We start from the raw sequence: 26,593 nt of genomic DNA, 5'->3' as shown, positions 1-26,593 counted from the left end.
ACATCCTGTACCTTCCCTTAAAACCATCCTTTGACTTTCTATTGCAGGTAAGATGGAGCCCAGCTCCTACACATCAGGCCCCCTCTCCTTCACCTCCCATTAACCACCCTGCAGCCACTGCACTCTAGCCTAGGAACCTCCTTCCTCACATACACCAACGTTCCTCTTGCTTCAGCGCCTTTGTCTTCCCTGTTCTCTTTCTTCTTAACTTCCCTCATGGCTCTGCTTAAAGGCGGTTTCATCTTTGTAGCCTTCCCTGAGCCCCCCCGCCCCGCCCCCATCTAACATAATGGTTTCTGCTATTCTCAATCACCTTATCTAGTACAGTTCCTTCAGGACACTTAGTCAATACAAGAAATCTGAATATAGACTAATTTGCTTAGTGACTGTTTTTCCCTAAAAACTATAACTTCAAGGAGGCCTAGGATTTGGTAGGCTTTTTATTATCTATCTCAGAACCAAAATGGTGCCTCACTCTTAGTAAGTGCTAACTAAATGCTCCTGTCCTTTCATATGGCATCCAGCCGCCTTTTTTTACAGCTCCCTGGGTAATCATTAGAACATATAAACAGCCTCATTAACACCCATGCCATTCTGAGAGAAATCTGCACTCTATTTAAGAAACTCAACCTCTTATATGCTTAGAAAAAAACAGGTTACCCATTCAGCAATAAAAATAAACATTAATAATTAAAATGTTTGTGGTTTAAGTTACCCTACAGATGCTTCCTCCCCCCTCCACCTTGCTCCCACCCTATTCCAGGCCTTTACCTCACTATTGTCTGTGTCCATGGGTTATGCATATAAGTTTTTGATTAATCTCTTCCTTCCCTACCTCCCCACTCCCCTCTAGGAGCTGTCAGTTTGTTCCATGTTCCATGTTCTGGACCTATTTTGTTTGACAGTTTATTTTGTTCTTTAGATTCCATAAATGAATGAGATCATGTGATATTTGTCTTTCTCTGACTGGCTTATTTTCCTTAGCATAATAATCTCCAGGTCATCCATGATGACAGAAGGGTAAGAGCTTTTTTTTACAGCTTCATAGTATCCCATTGTTTAAATGTACCACACTTTTGTCTGCTAATCTACTGACGGGCACTTGGACTATTCCAGATATTAGCTATTGTAAACAGCACTGCTATGTGCATAGGGGTGCATATATTCTTTCTCAATAGTGTTTTGGGATTCTTAGGATATATTCTCAGTTTTATTTTTAATATTTTGAGGAAATTCTGCAGTTTTCCATGTGGCTGCACCAGTCTGCATTCCCACTAGCAGTGTACTAGGATTCCTTTTTCTCCACATCCTTGCCAGCACTTGTTAGTTGTTGATTTATGGGTGTTAGCCATTCTGACAGGTGTGAGGTGATACCTCATTGTCCTTTTAATTTGCATATCTCTGGTGATTAGTGACATTGAGCATTTTCTCATGTCACTTGGCCATGTTTATGTCCTCTGTGGAGAAGTGTCTATTCATATCCTTTGCCCATTTTTAACAGTTAGATTGTTTGTATTCCTTTCGTTGAGTTGTATGAGTACTTTATATATTTTGGAAATTAACCCCTTACCAGATGTATCATTAGCAAATATGTTCGCCCATACAGTGAGTTCCCTTTTCATTTTGATGCTGGTTTATTTTGCTGTGCAGAAGCTTTTCAGTTTGGCGTAGTCCCATTTGTTTATTTTTTCTTTTGTCTCTCTTGCCCTAGGTATTGTATCAGAGAAAACTCTATGTGAAATATCTGATATTTTGCTGCCTATGTTATCTTGTAGGAGATATATCAGTAAAAATTCTGCTATATGAGATGTCTGAGGTTTCGCTAACTACATTCTTCTAGGATTTTTATGTTTGCAGGACTTACATTTAAATCTTTTATACATTTTGAGTTTATTCGTGTGCATTATGTAATTTGGTGATCTAGTTTCAGGTTTTTTTTGCATGTACCTGTCAAATTTTCCCAATACCATTTATTGAACAGACTGTCTCTGCTCCAATGTATGCTCTTGCCTCCTTTGCCAAATATTAATTGAGTATAATGGCTTGGGTTCTCTGTTCTGTTCAATTGATCTATATGCCTGTTCTTGTGTCAGTATTCTGATCCCTCCAACTTTGTCTTTCTCAAGATTGCTGCTGCTTTTCGGTGTCTTTTATGATTTCATATAGATTTGGGGGTATTTGTTCTAGATCTGTGAAATATGCTATTGGTATTTTAATAGGGATTGCATTGAATGTGTAGATTGCTTTGAGTAACATGGACATTTTAATTATGTTAATTTTCCTAATCTATGAACATAGTATATACTTCCAATTGTTTGTATCTTCCTCTAATTCTTTTTTCAATGTCCTATAGCTTTCTAAATACAGGTCTTTTACCTCCTTGGTTAAGATTATTCCTAAGTATCATATACTTTTTTGTTGCAGTAGTAAATAAGATTTTTTGTTTGTTTTTTGTTTCTCTTTCTGAGAGTTCATTATCTATATATATAAAAAGCCAGCAACTGTAACACAGTAACAACCAGAAGGACTGGTTGCTATTACGCCCACTGTGGCCAGCAAAATAGCCTGATCAGGGGTGGGGCTGGCTGGCCAACCTCCTGCAGCCCCTCCCCGTGACCGCTCCACCCCTGATCACCCCCCCCCCTCCAGATGAGGAGCAGGGCCGGCTGACCCACTGCCCATAGCCCCTTCCTATGGCCGGCCCTGCCCCCAATTGGCCCCCCAACCACAATCGGGGGTGGGGCTTGCTGGCCAATCACCCGCAGCCCCTCTCCCCAGCCAGCCTGGCCTTGATCTGGGCAGGCCAGCCAGCTGGCCAACCTCCCGCCATCTCCTCCTCCCAACAGGCCCAACCCCAATCCGCCCGAATTGGGGCCTGACTGCCCGGACCCCACCCATGCACAAATTCATGCACTGAGCCTCTAACTCAGGGGTGGGCAAACTTTTTGACTCGAGGGCCACAATGGGCCCTTAAACTAGACCGGAGGGCCGGAACAAAAGCATGGATGGAGTGTTTGTGTGAACTCATATAAATTCAAAGTAAACATCATTACATAAAAGGGTACAGTCTTTTTTTTTTTTTAGTTTTATTCATTTCAAACAGGCCGGATTCGGCCCGCGGGCGGTAGTTTGCCCACGGCTGCTCTAACTGGTCTATAAAAAGGCCATCAGTTCATGGATGTTAATTTTGTATCCTGCTTCTTTGCCATATTCATTTATTAAATCTAGTAGTTTTTTGGTGGAGACTATAGGGTTTTCTATGTACATAATGTAAATAATGACAGCTTTACTTCCTCCTTTCCAATTTGGATGCCTTTTATTTTTTCTTCTATTCTTATCACTGTGGCTAGGACCTCCAATACTACGTTGAACAAGAGTGGTGAAAGTGGACAACCCTATCTTCTTCCTCTTGTTAAGGGAAACACTTTTTGTTTTTGCACCCTGAGTATTTCTTTGGAAAATTGTTCCAGTTAAAGAATAACCTCTGCCTCACACCTTATAGTTCTTTGTTTCAATAATTATTCAATTATTGAATGGCGTGGTTAAATACATAGAGGACATTAAACTCTTTTGGAACCAAACACTCCAACCATTTCATGTAGTAATTGGAGAATGCATGGTTAGGCTTTTGTAACATGCATGTGATTTATTTTATTTTATTATTATTTTTTTAAAAAAATATATTTTATTGATTTTTGACAGAGAGGAAGGGAGAGGGATAGAGAGTTTAAAACATTGATGAGAAAGAAACATCGATCAGCTGCCTCCTGCACACCTCCCACTGGGGATGTGCCTGCAACCAAAGTACATGCCCTTGACTGGAATCAAATCCGGGACCCCTCAGTCTGCAGGCTGACGCTCTATCCACTGAGCCAAACTGGTCAGGGCTTATTTTTTTTTTTTTTTACCTCTGTCTCTACCTACACTGTTATTCTCTCTGTGTTTCAGTTTACTGGTCTATAGAAAAATAGATGACTACAGCAGTTCTTTCAACCTTTGCAGTTGCATAATTCTAAAATGTAGGGTCTATGAAGATTCTGTTCCTGTCCTGATGACTTTCCCTTGATGGCATTTACCATCCTCTAATGAGTGATTCTCCATTGATCTGTATCTGGCCTGACCTTCTGCCTTTGAGAGCAGAAAAATGTCTCTCCGTAGTTATTTTTCCTAAGAAGCTAGCATAGTTGCTGACACAGAGTAGGCTTTTAAAAACTACCTGTGGAATTATAGCAATTAGTTTAATAAATAAACACATGCCCAGTATATTGAAGTAGAGAAAATAATACAAGTCTAATAATTTAAATGTTATATTTCTTATTTGCCTTAAAACAATGTATTTTCAGTAGAAGTTCCACACCTTCTGGAAATTAATAAGTAAGATTCTACATATGCAATTTTATACTCTTGGTATTTTTTATTTACATATTAATGTTTTCTACTATTCTTTCTTAGCTCTGAAGTCCTATCTCTGGCCTCCAGTATCTAACATATTTTTGGCTTTATATAATACTAAATAAATGTCCATTAAAAGGATCTTATTTACATCTTTACAAATATACTTGTCTGAATAGTTTAGAATTTTTCTTCTATCCCTTCAATTTGATTTTTGTATCAATGTCAATACTGATTTTCAGAGTCTCTTATAAGTAGAGAGAAAACTTCATGGAAAATGTATTGTCTAGTTTGGAGCACACAGACCACCTAGCAGTTCTCATTGACATGATGCATTGATTATAGGTGTAGAAGATGGTATCTTGTGAAATGGTCATTGAAAATGTACGTTCTGTGTCTTTATATTTTTATGTACATTTATACAAACAGTGTTTAGTTCTTCCAGTCTCTTACAAATAATATTATGTTATGAAGAAAACAGAATAACCACAAATGGTTTCCTCACCATTAAGGTAAGGATAAAGAACAGAGGAAAACTGAGTGATAAATATGAGCTGATATTCTGTAACTAACTTTTATATAAAAATTTGCTGTTGACAGTCACAGATTTAAAGATATATTTAATATATGAGTTCATTTTGCTTATTTAAACAAAAAGTAATATTAATATACATATTTTTCTCTCCACATGCCCCTTTGTGTATTTGCATTTTAAAGTTAAGTTAGGTTGGCAGGTGAACTATTGCTACACTGGTGCCAGACCTTCTTCTACCCATTAAAAAGTGATATTCATGTTTCTCACCCTTACCTCCTAAAGAAACTAATTCTGGGACAAATAGTGCTAAAGGCAACAATGTAGAGTTCTTGTAATCTTTTCTTGTGGTATTTCTCCAAATTCCTGAGTAAGACAACAAAACACAAAATTGATTTTTAGAAGTAACAGGGGTTTTTAAAGGAACTCCCCACCCCATGATTTAGTTCTTAAAATTCAGTTTAGTTTTTAGTAATCTGCAAGTTATAGAAAACCATCCACTTTTCCGTTATAATTTTGTTTTATAAAAATTATATGTATAATTTAGCATCAAATGTTTTTAAGATATTTGTTTTTAAAATACAAATGCCACCCAACGCCCTTTAAACTCACTTAATGGAATAGTTTTCAACCATTTTAGCATATTTTATTACTGTCATAAATCCAAATAACATGTTTATACATTTTCTTCTGTTTCTTTGTTTGAGGCATTCTGTATTGGCTTTCCATTAAATGGAATATGGGGATTTAGGTCTCCTGCATTGCCCAGTGTCACTCACCTCCACCACAAAAGCACACAGATTCACAGATATAGGATGCACCTCTTATCCCCCGAAGTTCCCAAATATAGTCATATCCTCATTTCAGTTTAATCACTACTCAGCATTTTTTGTATTATTACCCCATGAATGATATTCATTTCTGAGCCAATAGAATACTAGGTAATTTTTCCTTTTTTGTACCACTTTTGGTTTTCCTTAAAGAACAGTGATTTTTCTTTGATACTATTTTATATAGTTACTAGAGGCCCAGTGCACGAAATTTGTGCACAGAAGGGAGGGGTTGTCCCTCAGCCCAGCCTGCACCCCCTTCAATCTGGGACCCCTCAGGGGATGTCTGACTGCCAATTTAGGCCTGATCGGGCAGTCGGACATCCCTCTCACAATCCAGGACTGCTGGCTCCTAACAGCTCGCCTGCCTGCCTGCCTGCCTGCTTGATTGCCCCTAACCTCCTCTGCCTGCCAGTCTGATCACCCCTAATTGCTCCCCTGCTGGCCTGATAGCTACCTAACTGCTCCCCTGCTGGCCTGATCACCCCCAACTGCCCTCCCTGCCAGCCTGATCACCCCCAAGTGCCCTCCCCCACCAGCCTGATCACCCCCTAACTGCTTGCTCCCCTGCTGGCCAGATTGCCCCTAACTGCTTGCTCTCCTGCCAGCCTGATCGCCCCTAACCACCTCTGCCTCAGTCCCTGCCACTGTGGTTTTGTCTGGAAGGAAGTCGGAAGTCCAGAAGATGTCCGGTAGATCCAGTCTAATTAGCATATTACCCTTTTATTAGTATAGATCATTAATTCACTTGCAGCTCATCAGAGTACTTCTCTGTCTCAGAATATACAAATACATTAAGCATTTTATTCACTTCTTTTTGTAGAAGAGCTTCTAGCTTTCCACTCTGGACAGGCTGCATTTTGAATCTGCTCAGCAGCTGTAATCTCTGAATATCCCTGCACCATTGTCAACTTCCACTAGTTTCTGTCCTGTGTTTTCTCCTTACATTCTGGGAAAGTTTCTTATCCTAATTCTTTGATAATTAATTTTCTCTATTATTACTCTTCACCTTTTTTCTGGGACTCATTTTATTCAAATTACAAGCCTCCTGGAATAATTCTCTATTTTTTTCTTGTAATTTCCATTTCATTATCTGTTTGCTCTACTTCTTGAGAGATTTCTTTAATTTCCAAACCTCCTATTGAGTTTCCCTCACAACTATCTGATCTTTAATTGCCAAAAGCTCATTTATACTTGTTAATTATTTTTAACAGGAAACTATTCCTGGATGCAAGAGTATGTTTAACACTCTGAGATTAATAAACAGTTTCAAAGATAAGTTTACTCCTTCTTTATCATCTCTCTTTCCATATGATTTTCTTTTTCTTCCCCTCCTTCTTTCATCTAAGATGCCTTTCATAAATATGTACTGGTTCATAGCTGTTTACTCATATTAAGAGTAGAACACTAAAATACTGTTTGGGAATTCGATGCCCATAGATGGGAATTGTTAATTGCGGTCTTGATTATATGATGCTCTCCTGGGCCATTAGTTTGGGGACCTCTGATGTAATTAGTTTCAGGATTCTCTCCCAATCCACCCCATATTCCCTGGAAAATTATCTTCCATTTTCATCCTGGATGTGCGCTGTGTTTCCAGCATCCTGGAGCTGTGGTGGCAGGAGAGTAGGGCTGGGTACTGGATGTTTCAACTTTATCAAATCAATGGTCATTTACAGCACTCACCCTGTTTTAAATTACTATTCTCATTTACCTGAGCAGAGACACTATCATTTACCCTTTTCAGAATACAACACTTTCTTTTTCTTTGGAGTGTGAGAGGGGTACCACTCAACTATGCAGAGTCAAGGAGAGAGAGTTGGGGTCTAATTGCTTTTTAGCCAATTCTCCCAGTGTTTTAGTCTTGCCTTCCCCTCTATATCCACAGACAGTGGATACAGTAATTTCTTAAGCCTTGGTGTTGGGAAGTGGGGTTAGAGCAGCAGTTCTCAACCTGTGGGTCGTGACCCCTTTGGCGGTCGAACGACCCTTTCACAGGGGTCGCCTAAGACCATCCTGCATATCAGATATTTACATTATGATTCATAACAGTAGCAACATTACAGTTATGAAGTAGCAACGAAAATAATTTTATGGTTGGGTCACAACGTGAGGAACTGTATTTAAAGGGCCAAAAGGTTGAGAACCACTGGATTAGAGGATTCTGTTATATAAATCACGTTTCTTCTCTGTTTTAACAATGTTGGCTCAGAATTGATTCAGCTGACCAGATGCTGTTTATATTCCAATGATTTGTTTGTTGAAGTCTCCTTCCCCATTATGACTGTCATTTTTACAACTTTATAACAAAAGTCTTAATACATGTGTTCAATCCATTATTTTTAACTGAGTTTTAAAAGATTTATTACTCCACATTTACTTTTGCCACTTCTATATTTCAGGTGATTACACAGATTTAGGTTTTCTCCACTATAAAGAATCCAGGTTATTATGAGTAGCAAAAGCTATTTTCTCTTTGGAAAGTAAAAAGTCACTCTAAACAACAAAAGAACCAGATATTAACTATGACTCATTGTATAGGGCTGCAAATATCACATTGCAACAAGGAATCTAAAGAACTGTAGTTCTTCTAAGAAGTACTGTCAATCCATGATATGGAGGGATAATGGTGGATTAAACTATTTCAAACTCCACTCCTAACTCTAAACAACCATCAAAATGGTAAAAACTTTATGTCCTGACATGGAAAAATGCCCAAATAATTTAAGTGAATAAAAGAAAATTGTAAAACTGTAGGTACAGAGTAGTCATAGTTTTGTAAATATATAAAATGTTTAATTTATTCTTATCCCCAATATAAAAAATACTTCTATAGTACATTAAAATAGTTCATACCTTGTTAACAGTACCATTAAATATTATCCTACTCCCTTTTAAAAAATTATTGACTTTTTAGAGAGAGAGAGGATGGAAGAGAGAGAGAGAAACATGGATCAGTTGCAATCTGGGCATGTGCCCTGCCCAGAAATTGAACTGATGACCTTTTAGTGCAGGGATGACGCTCAACCAGGAACACTGGCCAAGGCTATCCTACTCTTGTTTGCAACCATTTGTTTAAATAGAATAATAATAGCAATTTGTATATAACTCTACTGCTACAAGAGCATTTTAAAAGAGTTTTATAAACATTAAATCATTTAACACTCATAACAACACTATGCAGTATTTACCATTACTACTCCTAATTTGCAGATGAGGAAATTGAGGTCAGGTGAGATCAAGTGTCTTGTTCATATTCACATAGAGCTAATGATGAGTGGAGTTTGGCTTTAACCTGAGGCTCCCTCACTACACTGAGCTGCTCAATGCTCTTCAATCTACTGCCCATTCAGAATGTTAATTTATGCTCATGCTGACTGGCAATTTGATTTTATGTTTACTTTCTGCCCATTTACTTTACAATATACACTGAACAAGTATGTGCATAGCATTGCTTATAGTCTTGTTCAGCTTTTCAGTTTGCTGCCCTTAACAACTAACCCAAAAGTTATCAGTCATCCTTAAAGTCCTGATCTAATTATATCACACCTATTTCTAAATCACCACTGTTGGTAGAAAAGTAGAGGCATTCACAGGCTTCTCTAAGACACGCAGAAACACATTCAATACATTCCAGGAAGCCACAATTTCCCAAACTCCCTTTAGGCAGCCCCAAATGTCCATGTGTCAGAACAGTACTGTACACATATCTATAGTGAAGTGTTAGAGGAATTGCTGATAACAGTATGGTCATTACCAGAGGAAAAGGGGGGAGTGGGAAGATACGAGGGGGTAGAGGATGGATAAATGGTGATGGAAAGATACATGACTTAGGGTGGTGAACACAAAATACAATATACAGATGATGTATTATAGAATTGTACATCTGAAACCTATATAACTTTTAACCACTGTAACCCCAATAAATTCAATTAAAGTGAATTAACAACCTAAAAAATAACAATAAATAAAAAATATAACTATGTTAAAAAAAAAAGAATTGCTGATAGATATGGAAGGCTGAGCTAAAAACTTCTGAAGTTCATTTATGTGATTGTGGAATGAGCCCATTACAATATCTCTCTGGCCATTAAATAATACTTTCCCCAGAAATGAGGTCTCATAATATGGTCAGCAAAATGCATGGGTAGGGTCCCCTTTTTTTTATTTCAAGTTGTAGAAGGATTTCCAAGAGAAACAAAAAGAAAGGCAACAGTAAAGAACCAGAAACCGGTGAATCTAGCAATAGATGATGAAAACAAAACAAAACAACACTCCAATATATCAATGAAAAGCTAGAGGACCTCTGAGAGTACAAAACCTGGTAGAAGGCAGATCCCTAGTCCTGGGTTTAGGGGACAAGAAGATTCCCAATCTTCCACTCTTGCCTATAGGCAAAACTAGTAGAGGTTATTGCTGCTACTTTGTTTGATCTATAGTTAACAGATACATAGTGCAGATTTTTTGCTGTTGATATATTTTTATTGATTAAAATTACTTTATTTTTCTAATGTTGAGACTTTTCTTCAGGCTGTATCTGAACTGGGTTGTTGGTTCCAGAACCATTTTTGTCACAAAGAAAATAAAATCCTTGTGGACAAGAAGCACTGAGTCTTTACAACTTCGAGCCGAGGAAGAGGGGTAGCATTTAAGCAAAGAAGCCCGATGAGGAAATCCACCAGAGCGAGGGGGATAGAAGTAAACATGTGTGTATATTTCAGAGTGCCTTGTAGTGTAACATTGATATAGTCAATATACCAGTATATCTGTTAGGTAGGTGAAAGCATAAACAAATACATGAAAGAATAAACATATATAATGCAAGGAGTAGAAGAGAATACACTGACGAATTCATCTTAAAAAACATAATCATGAGATGGATGATAGCAAGAATAAAACATAACAAAAAGCATATTTCTTTCTGCATCTTATGTAAGTTTTACCAAAGAGATAGAGATAATGTCATTTTAGAAAATTTTAAAAAATGAAAAAAATAATTTTCTCTGTGAATTTACAAAAAATCATTGCTAGACAGTGTCCACAAGGAAGTGATTCAGATAGGATAGTTCTTAGAGCCAAACATAAAATTATATTTTAAAAGATATATAACAAACCTTAATGTCTTAATGAAGTTAAATAGTTTTATAGTAATAAAATGAGTAAAAATTGGCAGATGGTTGGCATCAGGCAAATTATAGTATCTCAGTTTTATTTATTTTTGTTAGTTTTTCTTTGCTTTTATAAAATATACAATTCTTGAGCATCAGAATAGCTGTAAATCTTAGTGATTGAAAGGCAAAATAGTTTGCTTAAGAGCAACATACTGTTAGGGTTGTCAAAGTAATAAAAATCTCTTGGTTTATTTTCTCTAATACCTAGTAAATAAATTCAATTAACACAGGTAAAGTAAATTCAATTGACCCTGCTATAAGGACTTAGACAAAATTAGTATATTTGAAATCCAAAAGTCAAATTTATATTTTGATTCATCTTTTCTACCAAAATTCTTATGCTCACTCTACATTCTTAAGTTTGTTGTTAAATTAATCATAGACTGCCTTATGTCTTTTTTAAGAACAGATTTATATATTCCTATAACAGGTAGGACAGGAATGAATTCAAGGATGGAGGGGTAAGACACTCACTGAAGAAAAAATATATATAATTCTAAAGTCAGTTCCTTTTATTTACCTTGGTTTTGCAAATACTGTTCTCGAAGAACTGATAACTAAAGAAGGTAATGGGAAACAACTTGGCTCTTCTAGAGCAGGGAAACATTGACGCTGTAGGAAAAACTATCCAGGGGTCCTCAGAAATGCCTTGAAAAGTCTCAGGAGGATGTGTCAAAGATAAAGGATTTTCAAGGGAAATTCTGGAACAGAAGGGGAAATGTCTCAGTCCCTGTGGTATCAGTCTGTCACCATACTTTACATTAGATCAGACACTGAGCCAGAGCATCCCTACCCTTAGACTGCTACAAAGAATGCAACCTCACTCTGGACCTTTGCATGGGAATACTTCATTGCTAAAGCCAGAACAATTATCTGGACTTTTAGAGAGCAGAATACTCAATATTTGCAACAGATAAAGCTCTGTTCAGGGAGCAGGACTACGATTGATAAACTTTGTATGGCAGTGATTTTAAGTTTTATTATTTATTTACATATTTATACACCATTTAATAAATTAATGCACCCTTCCATGCAAATATTAGTGTATTATAATAAAATTAGGACTTAAGATACTGTCGTAATTTTAAAGCATTGGGTTTTTTAAATCTTTATTGTTGAGATTATTACAGATGTCCCTCTTTTTTCTCCCTGTAGCTCCCCTTGACCCAGTTCCCACCCCACCCTAGGCCCTTGCCACCCTACTGTTTGTGTCTATAGGTACTGCACACATGCATATAAGATCTTGGTCTAATCTCCTCCCACATCCCCCACACCCCATTCCCTCTGAGAATCATCAGTCTGTTCTATTTCCATGCCCCTGACTCTACTCCATCTACCAATTTATTCTGTTCATCAGATTTTTTATTCATTTTATTTTTAGATTCACTTGTTGATAGATATGTAATTGTTGTCACTTTGTTGTTCATAATTTTTTATCTTTACCTTTTTCTTCTTCTTCCTCTTCTTAAAGAATACCCTTCAGCATTTCATATAATACTGGTTTGGTGGTGATGAACTCCTTTAGTTTTTTCTTGTCTGTGAAGCACTTTATCTGACCTTCAATAATAAATGATAGCTTTGCTGGGTAGAGTATTCTTGGTTGTAGGTTCTTGCTATTCATCACTTTGAATGTTTCTTGCCACTCCCTTCTGGCTTGCATAGCTTCTTTGGAGAAATCAGTTGACAGTCGTATGGGTACTCCCTTGTAGGTAACTAACTGTTTTTCTCTTGCTGCTTTTAAGATTTTCTCTTTGTCTTTAGCCCTTAGCATTTTAATTATGATGTGTCTTGGTGTGGTCCTCTTTGGATTCCTCTTGTTTGGGGTTCTATGTGCTTCCTGGACTTGTAAGTCTATTTGTTTGACCAGGTAGGGAAAGTTTTCTGTCATTATTTCTTCAAATAGGTTTTCAATATCTTGCTCTCTCTTTTCTCCTTCTGGCACCTCTATAATGCAAGTGTTAATATGCTTGAAGTTGTTCCAGAGGCTCCTTACACTATCTTCATATTTTTGGATTCTTTTTTCTTTTTGCTCTTCTTTTTGGGTGTTTTTTGCTTCCTTGTATTTTGAATCATTGATTTGATTCTTGGCATCCTCTAGTCTCCTGTTGAATCCCTGTACATTATTCATTATTTCAGTCAGTGTATGCTTAATTTCTGACTGGTCCTTTTCCATTTTTTTGGCATTCTCACTAAGATCCTTGAAGGTCATACTAAGTTGCTTGGAGGTTTTTAGAAGATTCTTGAGTAACCTTATAACTGTGGTTTTAAACTCTATATCCAGTAGTTTTCTTTATCCCATTTCTTTCATTTGTAACATGTTTTTTTTTTCTCTACATTTTTGCTGCTTCCCTGTATTTGTTTCTATGTATTGGGTAGCTGTAAATCGAGTTGATAGAGTGGCCCTGCATAGTAGGTGTCCTCTAGGGCCCAGTGGCTCAGCCTCTCTAATCACCTGAGGTGGACACTCTTGGTGCACCCCTTTGTGGGCTATGCACAATCTTATTGTAGTTGAGCCTTGATTGCTGTTGGTATCATTGGGAGGAATTGACCTCATGCCAATTGGCTGTGGGGACCAGCTGCGACTACAGTGGGAAAGTTGCTGTGCAGGAGACACCCTTAGGGGGCAGGACTTGCTTCAGTGGGGCTTTGGTGCTCACTGAGTCTGCCCCTTGAGTGTGTCACTTATGGATGTGTAGAGTTATAATCTAGTATGGTCTCACACTGAGTACACTGTGTACACTGGCTCTTAGATCTCCAAGGAGATGGGAAGTCAGCCACTGCCTGGGGCCACCTAGCAGGAGCTACAGAGAGATCTGCAGATTCTTCCTCTTTGTATCAGATTTGGAAGTGCCCAGACAAAGCCTAGTTGTGAAGCAAGGCAGGCTGGTGCTGGTGCCAACCTAGGGCCTTTTATTGATAGCTTTGGGGCTCCCTGACCCAGCTGCAGCTTGTTTGACAGGTTTTAAGCTCAGAAAGGACAGGCCATTCATATGCAAAAGCAGCTGCATACAGCTTGGGTGGGGTTATAAATTGGGTGGGGTGGGGACTCAGGGAATCACCAGGGTAGAGAGAACAGAAATGTCTGCCAGTCAGCCCTGCACCTGGGAGGTCCCAAAACAGAAACAATGGCCTCTGAAAGTACCTCTGTCTGGAAGAAAGCTGACACCACGTTCCTGCCCTGATGCCAGACAGTCAGTTTCTCCCCAAATCTATCTGGGTCCCCCAGAGCCTCGCCGGGCACTGGAGCTCAGAGAAAGCCAGAGCTTGTAAACTCAGTTCATGGTGACAGCCTTTTAAGAGGAGCAGTTGGGTCTCTAGCAGCCTGTGTGTCACTCAGCCTCAATCCACACTTGTTTTTACAGTCTGTAGTACTTACTGCCTGCAGTGACTTCTTTCCCCAGCTCCGGGACCCTGGGCTGAGGGTCTGGTGTAGAGCTGGGACTCCTTGCTCCTTTAGGTGGCCTCCAAAGAGGCGATCTACCTCCCAATTAAAAACGTGGCACACAAGGTGCCAGACCAGCCTGTTCTGTGCCTTCACACCTCCTACCAGTCTCAATGTGCTTTCTTCTTTACTTCTCTAGTTTACCTTTCTTCTTTACCTCTTTACCTCCTCTTTGTATCAAATTTGGAAGTGCTTCCACTCAGCCAGCTGTCCGGTGGTTCTGGATGATAGTTGTTCTGTATTTTTGTTATAATTTTGATGTGGTTGTGGGAGGTAGCAGGTACAGGTGTTTACCTAGCTGCCTTCTTGGTTCCTCCTCAAAACATAAATTCCTTGCTCCTCCTTGTCCTGAGCCCCCAGCCCCCAGTTGAAAGATGATGTCTGTGAGGGTTTTTTTTCATTGTTGGTGGTGTTCTTTGTTTGTTTTGTTCATTTATTTTTTCTGCTAAAGGCGAAGCATACACCTAATTATTGTTGCAAACTAAATATGGTCCTAAATGCTTTAACATATATCCTTTAACATGTAAGATTTAAACATGAGACAACATATTTTTTGACATTCTTTAAGGAAAACTATGGAGCACAGAAAGAGAGAACAAACCACCTCTACCAGAAAGTAAAGCATATCTATGTGTAGGGTTATGATTCACCTCAGAAAAGTTCCGAATTTGTTTTAATGCCCAAATGAGTGAGTGATTAAATCCCCCTAATTCTACTCCAATTATGTAAATTATTATAAATTACTTTGAGGATCCCCTGTAAGATATTTAAACATGAACACCAGGATAAAAAAGAATTTATATTTTCAACAAAAGTTATCTGATTGGCCTTAGTTGGATATAATTACAAACTTTTTGATTGAGAACTGCACCCAAAATAATTTGTAGAAAATAAATTATTCCCTTAATGTCATAACTTTCAATAATTTTGATCATTTTTATTATATTTCATCAATTTATTTGTTGATTACTAATGTTGATTAATGTTGATTATGATGCTTATTGCTTTCCCACTGTGCAGTTTATCATTGTATTGCCATGCAATACACAGTGATAACAGCAACAATAATCTATATATATAAAAGGATAATATGCAAAGTGACCCTCCCGGGAGTTGAGCCAGGAGACAGGGAGTCTTATCACTCATTATGACATGTGCTGACCACCAGAGGTCAGCGCGGAATGAAGGAAGGCCCCAGCAAGCAGCCAAAGGCCCCAATCAGCCCTGATCACTGGCCAGGCCTAGGGACCCTACCCATGCACGAATTTTGTACACCAGGCCTCTAGTGATAATATAAATAATAATAACATTTTTAACATTTAATCTGTAGTGTCCAGAGATGATTCACTGTGTTAAAGGATACAAAGTTTCATGAACATTAAAAATTTATTGAGTACAAAATACATGTCATGAACTGTGCTAAATATTTTCATATATAATAGCTCATTTCATCATTATTAAAATTCTTTGTACTATTATTTCCCTCACTTTGTACCTGAGGAAACACATGTAAAGAAGAGTAAGTGATTTTTTTAAAATCACAATAAACTAAATGGGAAAAGCTGGGATGAAAACTAAGATCTTCCAAAGAGTGCCCAGTCATGCTTGCTATTTTATTTTATAACCCAAATATCCAGTAAGTTACACAATTATAGGAGTCTTTTTTTTTAATCCTTCTCTGAATCTCTCAGCAATTCTGTTTATTCAACTTCTAAAACATATCCTAATCTAACTATTTTGCAACATCTCAATTGGTATCATCCCAATCTAGGCCACTATTATCATCTCACCTGAAATGCATCAATAGCCTCTTAAATGTTGCTTTGTTTTAATATTTTTTCCTAATGTGGTCCATGTTTCTTAAAAGAAAAATAATAATATTATTAAACACAATAAAAATATATTAATTATAATCTTGCTTAGAAGATTTCCCATAACTCCTACCTATTTATTAAGCTTTAAAGTGCCTACAGCACATTTTGTTTTCATATATATTTGTTTTTCTGTTCATGAATGAAAGAAATATTGGGCTTTGCCTATTATGACTCACTGGCCATGTTGTATATATGCTATATCTTGGGTATTGTTACACATGAAGAAACTATCATACAAGTCATGGCTATTTTCTATCAGTAAAATAATGGCTACCATGAGTGAACATCACTTGTTCATTGTTTCCACACAAATTACACCAAGATATTTCAGTTCCAATGAACCATTAAGACTTCCATACTTGCATAGAAACCACTTTGCAGTTGTTTGGAAATAAAACAATATCACTCAAGATAAGACAGCATATACTTATTTAAAAAAAAAAAAAAAACAGTTCAGGCTAAAAAACACAAGATTTAAAGCAGAATACCTGGGTTCAATTTTTATCTATATCCATGTATTAGTAGGGTATCTTAACAAGTATTTTAACTTTTTTTTTTAATATATTTTATTGCTTTTTTACAGAGAGGAAGGGAGAGAGAGATAGAGAGTTAGAAACATCGATGAGAGAGGAACATCGATCAGCTGCCTCCTGCACATCTCCCACTGGGGATGTGCCCGCAACCCAGGTACATGCCCTTGACCGGAATCGAACCTGGGACCTTTCAGTCTGCAAGCCGACGCTCTATCCACTGAGCCAAACCGGTTTCGGCGTATTTTAACTTTTAAGTTAGTTCCATTTAGTACCTAACTCATAGATCAGGGAGGTTTTCCTTGTAATTACTATTATTAATTTCATTATTGTTAATATTATTTTATTTCATTGGTAATTGGGAGGAAATAGGTTATTAGAAATAAGAGAAGTGATTATAGTACCTAGAGCCATGCTTCAGCACTGTCACTGTCAATCCCGATTTATAAAACAGTCAGATAGCGCCATGCCTTACTTGATCAGACCCTATTACACATAAAAAGAAAGAGGAGAGAGAGTACTTTGATGAAAAGTAAAGACAAATATTAGAAAATTTAGAATCCTAAATACAAGAGGTTCATGATATAGAAACATTGTTAAAATATGATATTCTTATAATAAATAACAAATTTTCAAGTTTATTGAGGCAGACCACTTTCAGAATGGAATAGAGTTGTAAAATATTTCATTGTGGAAAGTATCAATATTTTCACATAAAATACAATGACAATATACATACACAGGTCCTGTTTCAAAAAATAACCATAAAACATTTAATCACAATTGTGCACGTTTTTATTTCAGAGAGGAAGGGAGAAAGAGAGAGAGATAGAAACATCAATGATGAGAGAGAATCATTGATTGGCTGCCTCCTGCACACACCTACTGGGTATCGAACCCACAACCCAGGCATGTGCCCTGACTGGGAATTGAACCCTAACTTCCTGGTTCATAGGTTGACACTCAACCACGGAGCCACGCTGTCTGGGCTGTGCACATTTTTATTAATGTAGGTTAGCTACTCATTCTTTCATAATCTAGTGAGCTAGTGTTAGCAGTAACAGACCAAAATTATCTATGGACAAAATATGTAGAATGAAGAAAGTTTAACCTGGCAGTCTTAGTGTATATCTAACCAAAAAGGGGAGCCAGAAAAATGTGAACATACCCAAATCACTGAGCCTCCAACTTAACTTATATTAATCAATTTACAGGTATTCATATGATAACTGTCCTTAATTAGATACGATGTCAACTGGATTCAGGAATATACAATTTTCAGTGCTTGTATTTGTTTAGTATATAAGATTTTAAGGTCTTCCAACACTGTACTAAAACATTTCAGTAAAGTCATACTACTTTCTTTCAAAAAAATAAAAGAAAAGAAAGAAGATTTAATCTGTTAACCCACTGTGTTTTTCCTCCAAATTGAGACATAACATCATTATTCCACTTTAGTGATAAAACATCAGTGTTAACAGGAGCACAGTTTGGAAGTGACAAATGAATCCAAAGCTAAATGGATATCAAATGCTAAACATATCTGTTAGGATACAGATATGCTTAGATTAGCAAAAGGGTAAGAAGGACAAGGTGAGAGTGACATCTCAATAAAGGAAGAAAATAACATTCATATTAATTTTGCAAGAAAACACTTCTAACAAGAATATCTTATGAAAAACAGAAATGTCTGAAATAGGAAAAATCTAACATACAGTCAATATTTCACTCAATACTTCTTTGGCAGCTTTACCTTATGAAATTGAGAAAATAACTTGCTATTCAATCTCAGCCACTTGTAAATAATGTTCATGAAAATTAAAGATAAATGTCTTCTATTTACAAAAAAATTAAGGGATTAAAAAACTCTTATTGGCACAGGAGAACCCTACTGCCTAAGAAATATGATGCCTGTGTAATTCCAAGTGATTTGATTGTGTTGTGTCTTATTTCCCATAATATATATATATATCATTCATATTGTAGCATGTGACAAGATTTCCTTATTTTTTAGGATTAAATAATATTTCATTTTGTTTATCCATTCATCTGTTGATGGACATGAGTTCTTTCACTTCTTATAAATAATGCTATTATGAACATGGGTGTGCAAATATCTCGTTGAGAACTGGCTTTAAAATTATTTTGGATATACACCCAGATGTGGAATTTCTGGATTACATAGTAATTCTTTTTTAATTTTTGAAGAATCTTCATACTGTTTTTCATAGCACCTGTATCATTTTATATTCCTTTCAGACCTCTCAGATATCATCTCTCACATTCTTAACAGCTCACACCAGTCCAGCCCCACTGACCTTTCCTCATTAATTATTAGTGTGATCTTGCAAATGGCCAAGTCAAATATGAAAAAGATGCTCAAAGTCATTAATCATCAGGGAAATGCTAATTAAAACCACAGTGAGATATCATCTCAGTTCTATCAGAATGGCTATCATCAAAAAATCAACAAACAACAAGTGCTGATGAGAATGTGGAGAAAAGGGAACACTAGTTCACTGCTGGTGGGAATGCAGATTGGTGCAGCCACTTGGAAAACAGTATGGAGTTTCCTCAAAATGTTAAAAATGGAACTTCCATTTGATCCAGTGTTCCCACTTTGGGAATATATCCTAAAAACCCCAAAATACCAATCAGAAGGAATATATGCACCCCTATGTTCATAGCAACATTACTACAATAGCTAAGATTTGGAAACAGCCCAAATGCCCATCAGTAGATGAATGGATTAAAAAAGCTATGGGACATTTACACAAAGGATACTGTGCAGCTGTAAAGAAGAGGGATCTCTTATCCTTTGGGACAGCATGGATGGACCTAGAAAATATTATGCTAAGTGAAATAAGCCAATCTGAGAAAGACAAATATCACATAACCTCACTTATTTGTGTAATCTAATGAACAAAATGAATTGACCAACAAAACAAGACCTGAAGCATGGAGGCATGGAACAGACTGACATAACTCAATGAGGGGTTGGGTGGACAAGAAGAGATAAACCAAAGAACTTATATACTTACTAGAGGCCCGGTGCATGGATTTGTGCACTGGTGGGGTCCGTCAGCTTTGCCTGCAGTAATTGGGCCGAAACAGGCAGTCTAATGTCCCCTGCCACTCCTGTCTGCCATTCCCACTCATCCCGGCCCTGCTGCGCCTGCCACAGACTCACACCCAGTCAGTTTTGATAGGGAGAGGGTCACTCTGAGAGTCCTGCCCCTGGTGCCTGTAGGTCAGCTGAGCAGTGCTTCTACTGTGGGAGTACACTGTGGGCAGCTCCTGCTTTAAGTGTTTGCCCCCTGGAGGTCAATGTGCGTCATAGCGATGGGTCAACCAGTCGAGTCGTTCAGTCACTTAGGCTTTTATATATATAGACTAGAGGCCTGATGCATGAAATTTGTGCAAGGGGCTTGCCGTTTGCAGCCGCAGCAGCTTGCCTTGGTCCTCGCAGCCCCAGTTTTATCTGGAAGGTCATCCGGCTGTCCGGTCTAATTAGCATATTATGCTATTATTATTATAGAAGGGATGCATAGCCCATGTAATGAGCAGTAGAGCAGTAAAGAGCTGGGGGGGGGGGTAGGAACTGGGAGGAGTTCAGTAAAGGTGGGTGGGAAATGGGGGAGATAGCTGTAATACTATTAACAATAAAAATATATTAACAAATAATTAGTGTGATCTTATCTTAGTAATTTTGTCCTTGTTGTTTTCTCTTTCAGAAATATTTGCCACACTCCTATACTTCTTTCAGTATTTATTCAAATATTAGCTTTTCATTGCAATTTTCCCAAAACATCTTATTGAAACTTAAATTATTTTGGACTACTTCTTTCAACTCTCCCATCTACTACTCTTACATTTTACTTATATATTTGCCCATGGTCTGTGTCCCCTTTTCAGAATGTCCATAAGAACAGGAATTTTTTGTCTTCTCATTCACTGTTGGTATCTCCAGTGCCTGAAATTGTGCCTGGTACATAGAGTTGCTCAATAAAATTTTTGTAACGATTGAAACCCAAGCTATTAGCAGTTATCTAAACTAATTGCATAATTAATCCATTATAGTTCTTCAAGAATTTCACTAAGAAACAGCCACATAGCCTGAGAAGAGAGGAAGGACATGGACACCTGGGAATCAAAACAAGAACCTGAAGTCATATCAGATCCATGCTTTCCAAAGAGTGTTACATAGAATTGTGGCCTTTAAATATTTATTTCCCACATATTCCCTAAAATACTTCTGAAAAACACGGTAACCCTCACATATTTTTTTGGTTAACATCTAACATTATTCTCATAGTTTAATTGCAAAGAAGCATTGTAACTACTAACATTAGAAAATAACACGGTCACACCATTTTTTAAAAATATATCCATCGATTGAGAAGAATTAAAAGTTTACATGTTAAAAGGTGAGTTTTATGACATATGAATTATATCTTATTTCAAAATGTTTGACATGAAAAAGGAAAAAGAAAAGAAAGCAGGTATATTGGCCCTTTATCTAAAGTTAAAATTTCCCCCTTTCTAATAACTACTTTTACCAATAACATCTTTGTTATTGTACAATTAATAAGACCTATTCTTTTAGATGAGATGGAAAAAGTTTTGTAACTTTTTTATTATTAAAAGGTTGCAGCATTTAAAAAATTTGATCTATAGAATATACAACAATTTGATACTCAATATAATCTAGTAAAAATTTAAAAACATGTTCATCTTTAATAGTCAAATTTTACATCATTTCTTTTTATCCTTAAATCATGTTTCACTCTACTTTTCTCCACAGAATTTTATCTTGAGGTATTATGTTTAAATTCTTGAAAGTCATTTACTGATTAATATTTTATAATATCTATGTGAGTATATTTGAAGCTGAGATTGAAGTTATTCTTTGAGTCATCACTAAAAGTATGTTAGTACATAATTGATATAAACAATATAAATATGTCACGTTTTTTTGAAAAGTACTTATTGGAAATTCATCTTTTAATCAGATGAGTGGGACTATTTTTTCCCCAATTAACTCATGTATACTGAATGATCATGACATTGTTAGAATATAACTAAGATTTCACATTACTCATTTCTATTTTTCATTTTCCTAATTAAAAACTGAGAAACTTGCTCACATAAATAAGAATATGGGAAGTATAATTCTTTGAAATTCTTCCAAGCTTTGGGAAGACTATCTTATAGTGTTATGCTACATCATCACAAATTATTTCCAGTAGCGTGTGCACTGACAACTCTATTAGGTCCCTCTTCAATTTTATTGAAAGCAAAAAGAATTGAAAACCACCCTAGTTGCAAAAGAATTTGCTGCCCAAATATAAGTCATTCACTTTTTCAATAACAGAATAATTTCCATTTGTTCTGTGCCCTGGAAGTCTTTTTCACCTTGAGGTAATGCATCAATAAAGATTAAAGTAGTTAACTATATTGTGTGTTTTTTCTCTTTTGTAAAAAAGGGTAACAGTGATTATCATGGGTCAGGGGAAATAGCTTAAATCCCACCAACCTTTCCTCAAGCATATCAACTTTAGGAAAGTATACACATAGAGATTAAAATATTAAGGTTAATTTCACTCTATCCTTCTACTCACAGGCCCTCATTTGAAGGTTGTTCCTTATAAAAACAGGGGTGGCTCATAAATGAGGGTCTTAAAATATTTAACAAGGTAGACATATTTCACAATGTTGCTTTTTCCTTCCACTTGTAAGAGATTTACAATATTAATAGTTCTCCAGTGAGGAAACCTGTTTGCTTTTCTTAAAGTCAGGCTTTCTAAGTTACATTTGAACAAAGAACCCTATTCCCTTGTAGTAATATTTGACAAGTCACAGAATTAATAATCTGGTGGTAATGTTTAACAGTATGCTAAATGTTGCTACTGAAAGACATATATTTACCAAGTAGGAAGTTTGAGGGGAAAAAATGGCATTAGAAATAAGCCTCTGGCATAAGAAAGTGAATTCTGACAACTACAGAATCTGAGAGAGTACAGAAGGGCACAGGAGCTGAGAAGGATACTGCATTTTCAGGACAGAAAAGGGCCTAGTTCAAGAAATATGGGGGAAGGGAGAGGACTCAATGTCACCACCAAGTTATATAAGTGAGTGACAAGATTTTCTAAATTCTAGGACACTCATACATATTCAACAGATAAGCTGCTGCTGATAATAGAGTGTTCTTTCTTCTGGAAAGTGGGGGTGGGAGCCTAGACAGAAAATAACTCTGCATCTCCAGAGATAAAGGGAGAAAATTCTTTCATCCTCAACTGGTGTGAGGTGGAAAAGATAACTTAGGGAGAAAAGAATCCCATGGCCCCAAATATAATCCTACTAGAGTCCCGGTGCACAAAATTTGTGCACTGGGTGGGGGGGGGGGTGCTCAGCCTGGCCTACACCCTCTCCAATCTAGGACCCCTTGGGGGATGTCTGACTGCCTCTCACAATCTGGGACTGCTGCCTCCTAACTGCTCGCCTGCCTGCCTGCCTGCCTGATCTCTAACCCCTCTGCCTGCCTGCCTCATCGCCCCTAACCACCTCTGCCTGCCTGATCACCCCTAACCACCTCTGCCTGCCTGATCACCCCTAACCACCTCTGCCTGCCTGATCGCCCCTAACTGCTCCCCTACTGGCCTGATTGCCCCTAAATGCTTCCCTGATCTCCCCTAACTGCCTCTGCCTTGCCCTGCACCCCGGACCCAGGATTCCCTTCTCTGGCCAGTTGCTGGCACCCAGACCTGGGATTCCCTCCCTCTGGCTGGCTGCAGGCACCCAGGACCCAGTCCAGCTGCAGCCACAGGGGATTGTAGGCGTGAGGCTTTGCCTGGGCCACAGCTGCAGGCACTGTCACCCGGGACTGTGAGGCATCGGCTTGTCCCTCTCCTGGCCGCAACCTGGCTGGTCCCCGTTCCTTTCTCCCCAGTGTTGAGTGCCTGAGCCATTATGATGTGATGGCGTGAGGGCGTGACTTCTATTTGCATATTAGCTCTTTATTACATAGGATGTGGACAGATGAATTCATATCTAAGATGAGGGAAAATTTATAAATATATATATATATATATATATATATATATATATATATATATATACATATATATATATACACACACACACACACATATATATATATAATCACGTCAGCTTCTCTCAGAGATTGCGTAGAACTATAATTAAATTTTGTGTGTTCAATGCAGTGCACATATTTTTTGGAAAGACTCACACAAGAGATATAAAAGAGGACAGTCAGGCTTTAAGCAGAAGGTGATATCTTTACTGAGACCCTAGGTAGCAGAAACAGAAGTCACCCAAGACATAGGGCATAGGATGTATCTAGGAACCATCTCATAAAAAGCTTCCTTGAATATTTCTTTCTTCTCAATACTCAGAGTGTAGTTTTAAAAATGGTTTAGAAACATTATAGAAATCATCGCAAAGATAAGTAAAAGAGAAAAACAACATAGAAAATACCTAGAGTGAATAAATACAAGTGAAAAAACTAAAACTTGTCAGGCCAGTCAGAGGCACAGGGAAGGTGAGATGCTGCAGTCGCCTGGTGATCCTGCGGCCTGCTCTGCGGCGCGGGCACCTTAAAGATAGCCACATGGACGAAAACCCAACTGCTCCAGAGGCCAACATCTGTCATAAAATTAAACATTATTTTGGTGATTTCAATTTGCCACAGGACAGATTTTTAAAGGAACAAATCAAACTGGATGAAAGCTGGGTACCTTTGGAGCTAATGATAAAATTTAATAGGTTAAACCATCTAACAACAGGCTTTAACATAAAACATTGAGCAAATCAAAGGCAGAACTCGTGGGAATGAGTGAAGATGTGACTAAAATCAGAAAGTTTCCAAACAAACTCCCTCTGAAGTGACTGATGAGTATAAAAATCATGTAAAAAAAGATCTGTTTATGTTAGACTTCTCTGCTGATGCAACCCTTGATGACATAAAAGAATGGTTAGGCCTGACTGGTGTGGCTCAGTGCTTGAGCATTGACCTAGGAACCAAGAGGTTGCCTCTTAGATTTCTGGTGAGGGCATATGCCCAGGTTGTGATCCCCAGTAGGGGGCGTGATGGAGGCAGCCAATAGATGTTTCTCTCTCCTGGATGTTTCTATCTCGCTATCTTCCCTTCCTCTTTCTCTAAAACCAATAAAAACAACAACAAAAAAGAATGGTCATAAGATAAAGGTCAAGTACTAAATATTCAGATGAGAAGAACATTGCACAAAGCATTTAAGGCAAGGATGTCAAACTCAAAGGCTAACATGGGCCAAATAAGCAAGGTTTAAGTTTATGTGGGCTGCAAAAAAACAAAAGCTTCAATTTTCATAGAAACATAGGTTTATTTCAATAGAGATATGCTGAAAAAAAAAGGGCTGAAATAAATGAGTAATCATCAACATAAAATAATAGAACATTTTAATAAAAATTAATTTTTTTCTTGAACATTAACTTACCAGACACTGAATAATTGCACAAATGAATAGGTGTAATACAAATAAACCTATTTTCCTTGTTCTCCAAAATCGAAATATTTCCTGTTGCGCACACCAAACAAGTCAGTACTAGACTAATGACATGGCAATCAGCTGCTAAAATATTCGCTGCTAGTATCAGAGGAGAGAAATGGTGCGCCTGCACATAAGGCGCATAAGGGAAATGAATGCAACACGATTATAGTAATCTAGTCATTAGCGAACATTGTAGTTTGTTATTAATAATTATGTATAACAGGATATTGTAAAAATTAAGTTACAAAATTCTGATCAAAACGTTTCTTACATACTGTTATATTGGCTGGGCTGCATGTGGCCAGCGAGCTGGGAGTTTGGCATGCTTGATTTAAGGGATCAGTATTTGCTGTGTCCTATTGTACTGAATCTGCTAAAAAGTTTGTGGGAACCCCTGGACAAAAGTACAAACACACAGATCTGCTAATACTTTTTGAGGAAGATTACTTTGCAATAATGATAATTAATAATAATAATAAATAAGAAAAATAGCAAAATAAAGTGAAAGCTAAATTGTAAACTACACAAGAGCAATGAGAAAAATAAAAGTTAGCAGAAAATGCTGAAATGAAATAGCTAAAAGAAAAGGTTGGCTGCTTGCTGAAATTGGCGGGGGGGGGGGGGTGTCGGGGGGAACCTAGATGATCAGACCTGAAGAGAAGACACACAGGTATTTCACATGGTGGAATATAATGGAAGATTTTGTCAGAGGAGCAAAAGAGGAAATAATTCTACTTACAGAAAAAGCTAAGGAAGCACGGGGTACTGAAAATGCAAGCAATAGTAACCTACAATTAAAGAACAAAGAAATGACATGAGAAGTACTAGATAAAGGTGTGAAAAAGAAGCATAGGAACATATCATAAAGAATCAACAAGAATCCCTAAACAAATGGAAGACAAAAGGTCACAGATTTAAAGGAAAAGGAAAGGGAAAGAAAGCTGCCCAGACTGGATCTGCTAAAGGAAAAGTACAGTTTCAGGGCAAGAAAACCAAAGTTAATAGTGATGATGAACACAATGAAAATGGTGCAGAAGAAACAGACAAAACAGCAGAAAACAGATAATGGTGTCGGAGACCAGTAGTTTACTGAAAACATTTTTTCTTCATTTGAATTAGGTTTTCAGCTGCTTTTGTCTTTGGAGGCTTTGAAAAAAGCAAACACACACACACACACACACACACACACAAGAATTTGGTCTGTTTCAATGTCCACTTTTAAGAAAGAAATTTTTTTGTTGTTAAACTTGTCTTTTTGGTTACTCAAATGAAC

At 37.4% G+C, this 26,593-nt stretch overlaps 1 protein-coding gene and 1 pseudogene across 2 annotated transcripts in view; one reads left to right on the top strand and one right to left on the bottom strand.

The window, feature by feature from the left end:
• MDGA2 (MAM domain containing glycosylphosphatidylinositol anchor 2) overlaps positions 1–26,593 on the bottom strand; it is a 944,924-nt gene that overhangs the window by 450,290 nt on the left and 468,041 nt on the right. The window lies entirely within an intron of this gene.
• LOC308528300 (lupus La protein homolog) lies at positions 24,402–26,386 on the top strand (annotated as a pseudogene). Its single transcript has 3 exons — positions 24,402–24,778; positions 24,992–25,047; positions 25,657–26,386. The product of its transcript is annotated as a lupus La protein homolog (transcript).

The sequence above is a fragment of the Myotis nattereri genome (genome assembly GCF_964212035.1).
Source record: "Myotis nattereri genome assembly, chromosome: 1".
Classification (NCBI taxonomy): domain Eukaryota; kingdom Metazoa; phylum Chordata; class Mammalia; order Chiroptera; family Vespertilionidae; genus Myotis; species Myotis nattereri.
This window is presented reverse-complemented; position numbering and strand designations above follow the sequence as displayed.